General features: G+C 45.3%; 1 pseudogene; it reads left to right on the top strand.

The window, feature by feature from the left end:
- Nucleotides 1–5,930: 5,930 nt before the first annotated feature.
- Nucleotides 5,931–6,629, top strand: LOC125483302 (annotated as a pseudogene).
- Nucleotides 6,630–14,608: the final 7,979 nt, after the last annotated feature.

Genomic DNA, 14,608 nt, shown 5'->3' with positions numbered 1-14,608 from the left:
TTTTTTTTGGAGGGTTTCTGCGCCACGAGGCCTAACAAGTTTCCTCATCATATCTTTCCAAACTTGCCTCATTAACTATCTGCCCACCCCTGTGGCATCTCACACATCAGTATCAGTTCCATCTTACCATGAGCCGTTCCCACATCAATTTGCCACTTAGAACATACCCACCCAAAGACCATCTTTGACAGGTGCCTGTACAAGCATTGGCAATCCAGCATTGGCACTCACTGGCAGTTTAGTGGCACAGCAGCCATGCTGCTCACTGTAGATGGTCATTATGGCTACGACTCTTGGACATACAGCCCTATTCTCTCACCCTGGACACTGTTTAACCACCAGACACCCACTTAACCTGTCCGTAGTTGCATTCCATTTGTAAATCCTCTCTAAGTCACTATTTCTCTGTCCTCAGTAGGCCTGCAGCTTCCCATTGACCAGCAGACATCACATACAGACAAGCGTTGGGACAAATCTAAATACGAGCTTTTATTTACAGACACCATCAAGATCAATCAAAGCTGAAGTTCGCTCCCACAACGCAAACCAAATACTGGCATATTTCACTGTCCATAATTGACTCCTGCACCCTGCTATTATCTACTGGAACAACATATCAATGAGGTCCTATCTGGCTCGTAGCAGCTGAACTTGGTCATGGGCAAGGACAACTTCCTCCTCTCCAGTGTCTTCACCCTCCTCTTCTGAAGATTGCCCCGATTCCCTTAGTTCCTCAATCTATCTCATCACCTAGCTGCCTGCTCCAATTATGCACAGAACAGCAGAGTGATGTAGCACACCTCTGTCCAGACTAAGTTGGAGGGCCCTGGTTCAAGCAATGGAACTACATGTTTAACAGCCACATTGTCTGCTCTACCACAGCCCTGGTCGATAGTGGGCAGAATCACTTGGACATTAATGAAACTCTTTCCTGTTGGTGAATTCCAAGGTGTTGTTATACGGCCCTGTCAGTGCCACATATGTGCATCTGATAGTACCCTGCCCCTGGGGAAAGTCCAGTTATGTTCTGAGATCCTACTGCCTAGTACTGAACTCATCATCAGGAAGCAAAATGAACTGGTGTGATCTTGCACTGATAGCATCGGTCACTGTCCTGATGTGTTTATGTGTGCACCAATGATATCTCTCACCAGGTTACCCATCGCTACCTGGAAGGAGATGAGGGGATGGCTTCCCACTCTTGCAGTCCTCAGGTCACACTCCAGCATCCAGTATAATTCTATAACGCTGTCCGTGGATGTACAGAGCCTGCATCGACTCTGCGCCTTGCTCACCCCAGGAAGTGGAGTTGGGATCAAAAAGCCCTCGGCTTCCTGCTGAACCAAAGCATTCCAGGGGGCCATGCATCAGCAAAGGATCACTAAGCTTGGGTGCCCGTCATTCTCCGTGAGGGGCAGCTGTTCCTGCTGACCCTGGATTTGCCTTTGGTCCTGATCCACCTGTATTTGCTTTCATCTCCTTTAGGAAGGCAGCCTCAGGGAAGCAACATCCCACCAGTGGGTGGATTCTCACTGGAAATGACCTACACCAGGAACATGATAATAAAAGGATTGAAGCTCTCAGAAGAGTCGAGGTGGTACCCCCTGCATATCGAGCTGCATGCACTGCTCCAGGGAGTGAGAAATGCTGCACCCTAATAATGAGGGATATGTCTCCAATGCTCATTCAATTTCAACCTCAGTCTGTGCAGCAAATTAGTGAATGTGCCATGCCGGCTGAGTGACAAGCACATTATTGCAAAAAAAAGTGTCTGCTGTTCTCCAGTCCCCTTTGCACACCAGACCCACATCAATCATTCATCTTTACATTGCATTCAGAACAGACCATTACTAAGCTGATGTAACAGAGGATGAAGAGTTGGTGCCTGCTCCCATCCTTGAAATAATGGTTTGTCTTTGGCCTCTTTTTAAAACAATGCTACTAACTTCACCATCCGTGAGATGCCAAAGTTCAATTTGCAAGTAGCAATGGCGTGGTGCAAATTGCCTTTAAGCAACATCTGGTCCCTTAGCACCTTCAGCCAGCATGCGTAGTAAATGAGCAATGAACTGATTTCAAATTAAATGTAACTGGGGTTTGCAAATGGCTGTTCATGTATTTGTTCCAGTAATGTCCCAGCATTCAGCAGATGTGGATGCTGCACTTCTGCCTGTCAAAGTGAGCCTGAATCTACACACCCTGTTTATTGTGCCTGCCTTTTTCTAGTGGCACTTTGTATTGAGAGAACAGAAAGTAATGGCAGGGGGCACCACTCCTGGTTAACACTATCAGCACCAGGCCTAGCCTGGTCACCAGGTTTCCCCACCAACCCCTTCGTCCCGCCAGCAAACGTTCATGTCTCCTTTTACCTCACACTGCCCCAACAGGCATGATACCCAGAGTGGGTGGAGTCAGAATCACTTTGATAGGCAAAAGTGTAGGATCCACATCTACTGGATGCTGGGATATTATTGCAACAAAGACATGAAGCAACCATTTGCAGACCTGAGTTACATTTAATTTGAAACCATTTGAAACCATTTCAACCCATTCCCCACACCCCATGTAAACAGTTATCACATTGAAAGTCTCCACTGTTGTCCATGTACCTTCGCACCAGTATTACACCTTAATGATGACTACGCTGCTCCTTTTGTTGGTGGTCCTTGCCACTAAACCTATTCCATAACCTATCATGTCCTCTGATACTATTCCACATACCTTTCCTCTCCCTGACACTGGTCTTGTCCCCACCTGCAAATGCCTCTGTTTTCACCCACACTTTTGGCATTGATACCCCCGCTGCCCATTAAGGCCAAGTTTGTACCCTTCTGAATGATTGACAGGTGGACCCACCCCAGGATTGTATTCACTCCAGAGCTGTATCCATTTTCAACAAGCAGCCCCTAGACCGGACTGACTAGCCCCGCTGAGTGCTGTATTTGTAGCTGCCCCATTGATTATAAAGGATTCCCCTGACGGCTTCTGATGGACTCATTGTTGGCCTCTTCCTCAGTCTGTAATCAGACTGACCGTGAGTGTCCCCATCAGCTGACTGACTGTGGCCAAACCCCAAGACTGTGTGCAAGCTGTGCCTGTTACAGAAGGCACTGGGACCACCTGACAGATAGTGCTCTCTCCTTGACTGCACTGAGCCACCAGTTACGACATGGCCATTTGTATGAATAAACTTGTAGTGTCTTTGCTCCACAGGCAGATGGCACATGCTGTAGGTGTTGGATTGATGCTTCATGGTGCCAGACAACAAGATGTTCATCACCAACTCCCACCCACTCCGGACAAGTCATTACTGACAACCATGACAAGCAATGTGTCTGTGTGCCTGTGATAAAAGTGCACTGATTACCGTTGATTCTGGCTGAAGTACCAACATGCAAATGGACAGGGCAACATAGGGATAGTGTGAGCATGCAAGTAGGTGATAAGCGAGTGAACATTAAGAGAGCAGCCTAAGATGCAGCCTGGTCTAATACATGAGCTGGGGATCTGTCACTGTGCACAAAGCGTCATTGCAACAGCTTTTCAATGCTAGGTTCTAGTACATTGTGAGTCCGTGCATCTTGAGCCTCCTACAAGTGTATCAGAGATACACCATGATAGTTGCGAGAGGTTGGCAAGTGGCAGATGCCAATGTCCATGGATGCAGGATGTATGCAGCTGATATCTGTGGAATGTGTCCTGAGTTGCAGTTTGGTACTGAGCACCATCGCGGTTGTTCAGAACAAGCAGCAAACTCGCTGTTGGGTTTTCATATCCAGCTCATTTGGTAGAATAGGAAACTGAATATCAATGAGGCAAGTTGAGCCATTAATAAATCGTTTAACAAGCAATAATCTTCCTTCAACTGGGAAGAGCAAGACAATCATGTCAAAATGGTAGCAGCATTAAATTGCACAGAGATGGGGGCAAATGAATAACCGTTTGAGATTTGCATGTCCGCACAGATCAGATGTCTGGACTGAATGAGCTAGTTGTGTTGCTAGGAAAACAATTAAGTTTAAATTGTGCTATAATTTAATCAAACTAACAGTTTAGAAGGAAAATTCGCCATTCAATATTATGCCAATAGAGGACCAGAGCAAGAACCAAAAAGATGCATCTTTCTCTCTCTTTTCGTCCTCATGATAACCTCTTCCTGTATTTGTACATTGGGTGGATTTATCTGTTTTCTTGATCGTTTTTAATGATAAATCTTGAACCTGTGATCACGAGTGCTGCTAGGAGATGGTAATTATTCTACATCTTCCAGGAACCTGCCATTGATCTTTATTGACTGGGGATGAGGGTGGAGGTGTTTTACTGTGGGACCTGGTTAGAAGATGATCTTCATTTTCTGATTGTTTAGTGAAAGGTCCATTTTCTCATATGCTTTCTCTATGCTGTCCTCAGCTCCTTTCTGGAATACCCTGTCTAGTTCAGTTTGAGCACTATTGCCGTGTTGTGTGAAGTTGAAAAGGCCATTTGACTACACTGAGAAACAACAAAGTCCTGGAGCAGATGGAAGCATTGCACAGCCTCATCTGGGAATAACAGTGAGTGCGTGGAGATTGTGGGGATACTGTGACTGTGCTGAAGAAGGGAGACAAATCTAATTGTAGTAACAACAGAGGAGACTCGCTGCTGAGTGCTGCAGGGAAGTTAATTGAAGGATCCTTCACCATCCTTGCAGTGGTGAATAAATTTTTTCCATAGACACAGTATCGTCTATTCCCATCAACAATCACCAAGACACTGCTGTTCTTGAATTTGTCAGAATGTAATGCCAATGAACACACCAACTGATGTCCATGTGCTTTCTTGACTTTAGTAAAAAAATATCTGACTTTGTCAACTAGGAAAATTTACATCTTCAAATTTGGCTACCTTCAGAAATTTGTCACCGTCATCTGCCTACTCCCATTGAGATGCAAGCAACGATCATCACTGAAGGAGCCACTGCAAACTGTAGCTCCATGCAAACTGGTGTCAAACAAGACTGTCATTGCACTAATACTTTTCTCCATTGTCCTCGCTACAGAAATGTACTTCAGGTCAGGAGAGTAAATCTTTATCCAGGGACCAGACTTTAGCTCATGTTTCAAGCAGTGTGTTTACTGCCTGCCCCACACTGCTCACAAAGGCACTCACAGTGTTTACTAGCCAGCAAGCCAGTACACTGAGTACATTTGTATTTCTCCAGACATCTCCCATTATAAAAAGGAAGTTTGAAGTTACACAATATACATATCCACCAAATTTATTAATTAACAATACAATGTGTTAATTCTGATCAGACCCACTGCTGTCAGTCTCTGCTTATACAGTCTTTCAATTGTGCAAGTCTCCGAATGATGCACATATGTGATGCTTTTAGCTATTCTGGTATCTGCTCATTCCTTCTCTAGGGAGTGTTGTATGGAATCCCTACAGTTTGGAAGCAGGACATTCAGCCCATTGAATCCAAACTGACCCTCTGAAGCGCATCCTACCTAGACCCACCCCCCTTACCCTATCCCTGTAATCCTACATGACCCATGACTAATCCACCTAGCCTGCACACAGCAGGCAATTTAGCATGGCCAATCCACCTAACCTGCTCACCTTTGGATTGTGGGAGTAAACTGAAGCACCTGGAGGAAACACACACAGACACTGGGAGAATATGCAAACCCCATACAGACAGTCACCCGAAGGTAGAATCGAACCTGGGTCCCTGGCACTGTGAGGAAGCAGTGCTAACCACTGAGCCACCCTCCCTGTCATCCCCTGGGCTGAAGGAGCTTGCCCCCATCCTGCACCCAAACCTGGTAAAAACTCCTGTGAGTAAGCAGTAGCAACCACCCGACTACCTCGAGAACTCCAGGAACTTAATGCAGCCCTGTCCCTTCTGAACTACAGGAGATCTTTAACCCACACAACTAACTCTGAAGATGCCCAGAAAAAGTGAATTAGTAGTCCAGTCAAAAAAGACCAAAGAAACAAAAAGGGCTGTGCTGCGTACCCCAAAAGCGAAAAGCAGACATTGCTATTTGTTTGCAACACTTGCATGAAGTTACAGAAGTGCAGACTGCAAAGCCATGTGGAAAGGAGGCTTGCTAGAATACTATCCATTCAGGGTCCATTCAACATCATGTACTAATCCAGATGACATGGTTATAGCAAATTCTACTGGGTTATGTGCAGCACAGGTTCAAAAATGTTTTAGCCACTCCAATTAGAGCTTTGTTCATCTGGGGAAATCATGATGGATATGGAATATTCTTCTGGAAAAAGAGCAGGCTTACTTGAGAGAGAAAGATGTTTTCCAAAAATATCCGCTCTTGCAACCTAAGATGAGGGCTATTCTTCTTTACTGGTTAATGGAGGTTTGCGAAGTCTACAAGCTACACAGACAGACACTTCATTTAACCACGACTTTTTTGATAGGTTTATGGCAACACCATAAAATGTTGTGAAGGCTCTGACGGCTTATTGGTATTTCAGCTTGATTTATTGCTGCAAAGCTAAAGGCAATCTACCCACCAAAGCTGCACCAGTTTGCCTCTGTTACTGATGGAGCTTGCACAGAAGAAACAATCCTTAGCATGGAACTCCCTTTCTGCCAACACAAATCATTTTTCTCCATCTAATTAGTTTCATAGGTCATGTGTTCAGGGTTCAGTTGGGATATATCATTGATTCCTTACTCAGAAATAAATTACTGAGAAAATGAATTAATTATGTAAGACATTAAAGGATGCTATCTGAATGTATGCAATAAAAAAAGCTTTTAGTCTTTAAGACAGCTGATGGAGCAGCTGATCCATTTCCATTGCTGGTGATTAGTGGACCTCTGAGCATAATGGCCATTCTGGACCCTTTACAGATGGTGAGATCACCTCTTCCTGATCAGCTGCCTGCAGTGAAGAAATAGATCATCCTGCTGAACATAGATGTCTGCAATTACAATGACATTTCTGGTCCACGATAATCCTCAACACCAGTTCCCCACAAGGCTGCATACTCAGCCTCCAATTACTTATTCACACTCAACTGTGTGGCCAAATTCTGCTCTAACTCCATTTATAAGTTTGCTGGTGACACCACCATTGGATCTTAAACAATGATGAGTCAGAGTAGCGGAAAGAGATAGAGAGCTTAGTGGCATGGTGGAAAGACAACAATCTCTCCACCAATGTCAGCAAAACAAAGGAGGTGGTCATTGACTTCAGGAAACAGAGTGGAGGAAATGTCCCTGTCTGTTTCAATGGTGCTGAGGTGGAGGTGGTCGAGAGCTTCAAGTTCCAAGCACTAAATATCACCAACAATCTATCCTGGTCCATCCACATCAACACCTCTACTTCCTCAGAAGGCTAAAGGAAATTTTCGGCATGTCCACAATAATGCTTATCAATTTTTATAAATGCACCTTAGAAAGCATCCTATCCAGATGCAACTGCTCTGCCCATGACCACAAGAAATTACAGAGAGTTGTGAACACAGCCCAGTTCATCACAAAGACCAACCTTCCTTCCATTGAGATAACAAGGTGTAGAGTTGGATGAACACAGCAGGCCAAGCAGCATCAAGGAGCAGGAAGGCTGACGTTTCGGGCCTAGACCCTTCTTCAGAAATGGGGGAGGAGAAGGGGGTTCTGAAATAAATAGGGAGAGAGGGGGAGGCGGAAAGAAGATGGATAGAGGAGAAGATAGGTGGAGAGGAGACAGACCGGTCAAGGAGGCGGGGATGGAGCCAGTAAAGGTGAGTGTAGGTGCGGAAGTAGGGAGGAGATAGGTCAGTCCAGGGAGGACGCACAGGTCAAGGGGACGGGATGAGGTTAGTAGGTAGGAGATGGGGTGGGGCTTGAGGTGGGAGGAGGGGATAGGTGGGAGGAAGGACAGGTTAGGGAGGCAGGGACGAGCTGGGCTGGTTTTGGGATGCGGTAGGGGGAGGGGAGATTTTGAAGCGTGTGAAGTCCTCATTGATACCATTGGGCTGCAGGGTTCCCAAGCGGAATTTGAGTTGCTGTTCCTGCAACCTTCGGGTGGCATCGTTGTGGCACTGCAGGAGGCCCAGGATGGACATGTCATCTGAGGAATGGGAGGGGGAGTTGAAATGGTTCGCGACTGGGAGGTGCAGTTGTTTAGTGTGAACTGAGCGTAGGTGTTCTGCAAAGCGGTCCCCAAGCCTCCGCTTGGTTTCCCCGATGTAGAGGAGGCCACAACGGGAACAGTGGATGCAGTATACCACATTAGCAGATGTGCAGGTGAACTACTGCTTGATGCGGAAAGTCTTCTTGGGGCCTGGGATGGGGGTGAGGGGGGAGGTGTAGGGGCAGGTGTAGCACTTCCTGCGGTTGCAGGGAAAAGTGCCGGGTGAGGTAGGGCTGGAGGGGAGTGTGGAGCAGACAAGGGAGTCACGGAGAGCGTGGTCCCTCCGGAAAGCAGATAAGGGTGGGGAGGGAAAAATGTCTTTGGTGGTGGGGTTGGATTGCAGATGGCGGAAATGTCGGAGGATGATGCGTTGGATCCGGAGGTTGATGGGGTGGTACGTGAGGACATGGGGGATTCTGTTTTGGTTGTTATTGCAGGGAGGGGGTGTGAGGGTTGAGTTGCAGGAAATGCGGGAGACACGGTCGAGGGCGTTCTCGACCACTGAGGAGGGGATTTTGCGGTCCTTGAAAAACGAGGGCATCTGAGATGTATGGGAGTGGAATGCCTCATCCTGGGAGCAGATGCAGCGGAGGCTAAGGAATTGGGAATAGGGGATGGCATTTTTGCAGGAGGGTGGGTGGGAGGAGGTGTATTCTAGGTAGCTGTGGGAGTCGGTGGGCTTGAAATGGATATTGGTTTCTAGGTGGTTGCCAGAGATGGAGACAGAGAGATCCAGGAAGGAGAGAGAGGTATTAGAGATGGTCCAGGTGAACTTAAGGTTGGGGTGGAAGGTGTTGGTGAAGTGGATGAACTGTTCGAGCTCCTCGTGGGAGCACGAGGCGGTGCCGATACAGTCATCAATGTAACGGAGGAAGAAGTGGGGTTTAGGGCCAGTTTAGGTACGGAAGAGGGATTGTTCCATGTAACCTACAAAGAGGCAGGCATAGCTTGGGCCCATGTGGGTACCCATGGCCATCCCCTTTGTCTGTAGGAAGTGGGAGAAATTGAAAGAGAAGTTGTTGAGGGTGAGGACGAGTTCAGCTAAGCGGATGAGGGTGTCAGTGGAGGGGGACTGGTCGGGCCTGCGGGAGAGGAAGAAGCAGAGGGCCTTTAGGCCATCTGTATGGGGAATGCAGGTGTATAGGGACTGGACGTCCATGGTAAAGATGAGGTGTTGGGGACCGGGGCATTGGAAGTTCTGGAGGAGGTGGAGGGCGTGGGTGGTGTCACGGATGTAGGTAGGGAGTTCCTGGACCAAGGGGGAGAAAATGGAGTCGAGATAGGTGGAGATAAGTTCAGTGGGGCAGGAGCAGGCGGAGACAATGGGTCGACCATGGCAGTCAGGTTTGTGGATTTTGGGAAGAAGATAGAAGCAGGCGGTGCGGGGTTGGGGAACGATGAGGTTGGAGGCCATGGGTGGGAGGTCACCTGAAGTGATAAGGTTGTGGATGGTTTGGGAGATGATGGTTTGGTGGTTGGGGGTGGGGTCATGATCAAGGGGGCGGTAGGTGGAGGTGTCGGAGAGTTGGCGTCTGGCCTCGGCGATGTAGAGGTCAGTGCGCCATACTACAACTGCACCTCCCTTGTCCGTGGGTTTTATGGTGAGGTTGGGATTGGAGCGGAGGGCTGCACATTCTGTGGGAGAGAGGTTGGAGTGGGTGAGAGGGGTGGAGAGGTTGAGGCGATTGATATCACGACGGCGGTTGGAGATGAAGAGATCGAGGGAGAGTAGGAGGCCTTGGGGTGGTGTCCAGGAGGAGGGGGTGTGTTGGAGGCAGGAGAAGGGGTCAGTAGAGGGAGGGTTAGGCTCATGGTTGAAGAAGTCAGCGCGGAGGCGGCGGAAAAACTGCTTTATGTCCAAACGTGACCGGTATTCATTGATGTGTGGATGGATGGGGACAAAGGAGCCCTTTACTGAGGACTGACCGTTCGTCCTCAGTAACAGCAGAAATGCAGTCGACATAATCCAAGATCCCTCCCACCCAGTTATAATTTCTTCCAGCCTCATCCGTCGGCAGAAGATACAAAAGTTTGAAAACTTGTAGCAACAGATTCAAGAACAGTTTCTTCCCACTGTTATCAGACTTCTGAACAGACCTCTCATATAATGGAGTTGATCTTTCTCTGCAGCTTCTCTGTCATGTAACAATATTTTCCGCATTCTGTTCTGTTACCCCTTTGTACTTATGTACAGTATGATTTTTCTGTACAGCATACAAAAACAACACTTTTCACTGTATCTTAGTACATGGGACGATAGTAAATCAATTCAAAATATTCATATTCTCTGCACACAGGTGGACAACTGCTCAACCCAGGCCCCAATTTGCCACCTAGACTGACTCTTGTTGAGAGTCGTAAACATTTACACTGTAACTGATTCCAATGCTTAGCTCAAGCAATGACTTAGCAAATCAATCGAAGTAAAGTTTACTTTCTGTCATTTCACCTTGATGTTGTCATTCTTGTCTGTTACACTTGACTTCAGTAGTTTTTTTTTCTTTATTGCAAGACAAACTTGTGTGTGGCATGACATCATTCTTTGGACTACACTCATTTCCATGCCTTCAGGTGTATTTCTCAAAGAACTGCCTCATTGAAGTCTGTGCTGGGTTTTTCTCCATTTCTTTCTTACCCCTCTCATGAGTTTCACCATTACCTCAGCCTTTCCATTAGACATGGCGGGGTGGGCACTGGGGGTGGAGAGTGGATAATGTGAAGTGATGTGTGGTATTGAATTTCCCAATCCTTAATGAAGTAGCTGATATCTTCACTGAGGAATCGGGAGTTATGTCAGTCATCACAATGTCTGCAATGGCACAAAGGCTCAAATGTGCTTTAAAGTATTTTACAATCTCATTGACATCAGCTGGTCTAAGGCCCAGTGATCAGAATAGTAGTTAACACTGATGAAATGGTCACAGTTCCTGTGAGAGTGAAGAGGTGATACGTCTGTTCTTGATACTTTCAAGTCATGCTTTCATCACTACTACCTGCAGAACCCCGAGATTTGCATGCTGTTGCAAACTTCGATAGGCACTTGTTTTCAGATTCAATGTCTCTTCTGGATTGATGACTTCTGGAGCACGTCAAGCTGTTGCTTCCCATTGAGTCTAGAAGATTTCACACACTGTTTCAGTATCCACAACTGTGTTCGTAGGGAGTGCTGCTCTCAACAGCGTGGTGGAAATGTATATCTGCTTTCCTTGCTTGTATTTCATGTCCAGACAATATCTTTGCAAACAAAGGAGCATTCTTTGTAGGAATTTGGGGAAAGATAGAAGCAGTTTGATGAAGCTGCACTGTTTGTGGTCAGGCCTCACTGTTACTTTATTTCTTAAATGGGTATTGATTAAAATGCTCACAAGCAAAGACCCAAGTCAAGGTGTCTCTCCCTCTCTTCCTAAGTACAGTGTCATTCGGTTTGCGTGAATGGCCTGAATGTAAAGACATCTGGTTGTCCTTGGTGCATAACTGTCCAAGTCCTGTCTCACTACCATCGCAATGTAAATTGACATCGTCATTGACATCATAGTATCTCAGCGTCATCATGGTTGTTTGATTCTAATGAAAGCTGCTTCTTGCCTGTGCCCCATTAACACTCCTAGCAGTGAGCTTGTGTCGATGTACACACTGATGACAAATTAGGCAAGAACTTTGTTAAACAGTTCATGAACCCAAAACAATCTATGCACTGTTTTCACATCTATTGGTTACACAGCTCTGCTCCAGCTCTCACTTTGACAGGATCCAGGCAAAGTCCTTTTTCTGTCTGTACATGACTTGTGTACTTTACTTCATTCATCTTCATTCATCAAAACCATAAGGTAAAGGAGCAGAAGTAGGCCATTCAGCCCATTGAGTCTGCTCTGCCATTCAATGAGATCATGGCTGATCTGATAATCCTCACCTTCACTTTCCTGCATTTTCCTATAACCCTTGATTCCCTTACTGATTAAAAACCTGTTTATCTCAGACTTGAGTATACTTAATGTCCCAGCCTCAATAGCCCTCTGCGGTAAAGAATTCCTCATCTCTGTCATAAATGTGTGACCCTTATTCTGAGATGATGCACTCTGGTCCTATACTCTCCCACAAAGGGCAACAACCCTTCCACATCTACTCTGTAAGGTATGTTTCAGTAATGTCACTTCTCAAACTTCTGAATTCCAATAAGTACACACGCAACCTACTCAACCTGTCCTCATAAGACAGTTCCTCCAAACCTGGTATCAGCCTAGTGACTCTTTCTGGACTATTTCCAATGCCAGTATATCTTTCTTTAAATAAGGGATCAAAAATTGTTTACAGTATTCCAGCTGTGGTCTGACTACTGCCTTGTATAGTTTTGGGCAAGACCTCTCTACTTTTATATTCCATAATGTGTGAAATAAAGGCCTACATTCCATTTGCCTTCCTTATTACTTGCTGAAGTTGGATGCTTGCTTCCTCTGATTTGTGGACGAGAAGTTCTGCAGCTTTCTGCAATCTTTCTCCACTTAAATAATGTCTTTTACTGTTTAGCTTCAGGTCCACCTGATAAACACTGTCTAAAGCTTGCTTTAGTCTCTGATTATGACCAGCTTTGGAATGTTCCATCAAGTCTCCACATCTATCAACTAACAAATCATCCACAATAGCTTCAATTCTGGGAAGATCACTGACTATCTCTTGGTGTCTAAGTGGATATTCTTTCAGAAAAATGAAAATGGTCTGTGCAACAATCTGTATCTCCTGAATGGTGCCCATAACGTAGGTTAATGCTGCTCTCATCCAGTTTTCCTTCCCAGTCACCATACTTCATATAGAGCTTAATAAAAACCTCTACCTTAGCAAAATGTAGTAAAATGTCTCTGATAACTGTAATATGTTGGTGAGATCTCTTCAAAATGATATTGAGATCTGTTCTATCTATGCATACTCTCAATTTTCCAAGTTGTTCTTACCTGTTGTTATGCTGCTAATCCATTAAATAGAAATTGTCTTTTCTTGGTTCCTCTTGTCTCTTCCAGCACTTCTATCTTGGCCTTCAAGCTGGACCTGAGAGGAACTGGAGTTCAATGTTGAGTTGGCCTTGCATTGTCATCTGTCTTGGGATGGTGTTCACCAGGAAGACATCTGAGATCTGTAAAGACATTTTTGTAATTTTCAGGATCTGTTCAGCAGTCTATGGCTCAATAGCCTTCAAAGCATTGCAATTCTCTTCTGGTATGTTTAGTGTGATTTGTCCAAGCTTCTTTAGCTGAGATGAGTAGATCTCACTTAATGTTTGCAATCTGGAACACCAAACCTTTGTTTTTCCCAATGCATTGGGCTCTGTCTTCATTTGTCTTCTTGCCATCAGGATCATTCCATCATATCACGTCAACCTCATTTTGGAGTGCTTCATTTTTGTGTCACCATTTTGAACAGGTCTACAAAGCTCATTAAGAAAGCACTGGAATCTAGCTGACACATCACATACAAATGAAGCTCTCCTTCTGCAGTCATCATGCAAACAGCCACAAAACGTTTACCATCTTTAGAGCTGATGGTGCCAAACTGTTCATGGTTGTTGAGGGTGGTGTGCGTAAGTGTACAACAGTGTACATTTATTCCACTTTTGTTCTCACAGTGAGATGTAAAGCAGCCTTAAAATGGTGGGCACTTCTGGAACAAATGAACACTTTCCAATCTGTAAAGAATCCTGGCCAAGCAATTAGCTCATGAGTGACTTAAACTGTGCTCACTTTTAGCTGTTTACGTTTCTAGCTTTAAATACATAAATCACTTTAACAAAGCTCCACATTCACAGAATAAGATAAAAGAAAATAAACATAAATACTTGGCACTTGTATGTACTACCTTTCACATGTCATGATATGCCAAAATGTGTCAAACATTGTCTTAAAAATTGTTACCTCTTTTGTAAATGAAGCAGCTATTTTGTGTACTCCAGAGTCCCATGGACAGAAAATAAACAGTTACCAAATATATTTCTGATTTCTGAAGAAGCGTCCAGACCCGAAACATCAGCTTTCCTGCTCCTCTGATGCTGCTTGGCCTGCTGTGTTCATCCAGCTCTACACCTTGTTATACCAAATATCTTGCTTCTATTTAATGGTAGTAATTGAAAGTTGAATGTTGACCAGGTTGCTTTCAGTTCCTCTTTGACAAGTGTTGAATCTTTTAAATCCATTTGACAGACTGGTGTATTGTCAATTTAATGTTTCATTAAAAAGATAGTGCTAACTGTCATATAGCATTCTGAGCATTGCACATATCATCTTTTCCAGTCCTGAGTGGGACTCCAACTCAAAGCTGTAAGTATTACTAACAGAGCTAAACTGCAGCCTGCAACAAGGAGTAACTTAAATATTGTAATTTTTATTTACATGTCCCTGTATATGTGACAACAAGGTGCAGAGCTGGATGAACACAGCAGGCCAAGCAGCATCATAGGAGCAGAGAGGCTGACGTTTCGGGCCTAGACCGAT

This window comes from Rhincodon typus, chromosome 6 (assembly GCF_021869965.1).
Source record: "Rhincodon typus isolate 14 chromosome 6, sRhiTyp1.1, whole genome shotgun sequence".
NCBI lineage: Eukaryota > Metazoa > Chordata > Chondrichthyes > Orectolobiformes > Rhincodontidae > Rhincodon > Rhincodon typus.
Note: the sequence above shows the minus strand (reverse complement) of the source record. Positions and strands in the feature narration are given on the sequence as shown.